The sequence below is a fragment of the Gekko japonicus genome, unplaced genomic scaffold (assembly GCF_001447785.1).
Source record: "Gekko japonicus isolate JY-2015 unplaced genomic scaffold, Gekko_japonicus_V1.1 scaffold84606, whole genome shotgun sequence".
In the NCBI taxonomy this organism is placed as follows: domain Eukaryota; kingdom Metazoa; phylum Chordata; class Lepidosauria; order Squamata; family Gekkonidae; genus Gekko; species Gekko japonicus.
In genome coordinates, this window is record NW_015249838.1 from 1 (window position 1) to 520 (window position 520).

Here is a 520-nt window from a genome sequence, read left to right on the forward strand (position 1 = left end):
ACAACGAGGAGGAACGGTGTAAGGAGATCTTAGTTTGCTTTGCCTTTAAACGTCTTGCAGCGTTTTGCCGTTTCGCACTGCATCGGTCTTTCATCGATGCCCTCTGACTGAAGTGATGTTTCTGGGATTCTTTTCCCCCTTGCAGTACCTTCAATGATGGATGAAGCTTTACACTATCTAGAGAAGAGGCAGGTATGAAAGCTTCACGTTCCGTCGCAGTACCCAGTGGCGCGGACGTAAGGATCCTCAGAGCTTTGCTGACATCCTGATTCCCAGAAAGCTCAACGGCAAGCCAGGTATACCAGATTTGTTTCTGTTTTGTAGATGCAAGATCCTGTGTTCACATACGAAGTCATTGTGGTCGACGATGGCAGCAGAGATCAAACCACAAAGGTAGGCGATTCATTTGTGTTCTGCAGATCTGTAAGACAAGAAGGACAAAAACCTAGGCGATAAGTGGACAGAGGCTGAGATTTTCTATTCCAGGCCACTGGGCTGATCACATAGGGTGCGGTCAGAC

The 520-nt window shown here is 47.7% G+C and overlaps 1 long non-coding RNA gene across 1 annotated transcript; it reads left to right on the top strand.

Moving 5' to 3' along the window:
• Position 1: 1 nt before the first annotated feature.
• On the top strand, positions 2 to 395 carry LOC107125448. Its single transcript, XR_001483038.1, has 3 exons — positions 2 to 18; positions 146 to 192; positions 325 to 395. It is a non-coding gene; the product is annotated as an uncharacterized LOC107125448 (long non-coding RNA).
• Positions 396 to 520: the final 125 nt, after the last annotated feature.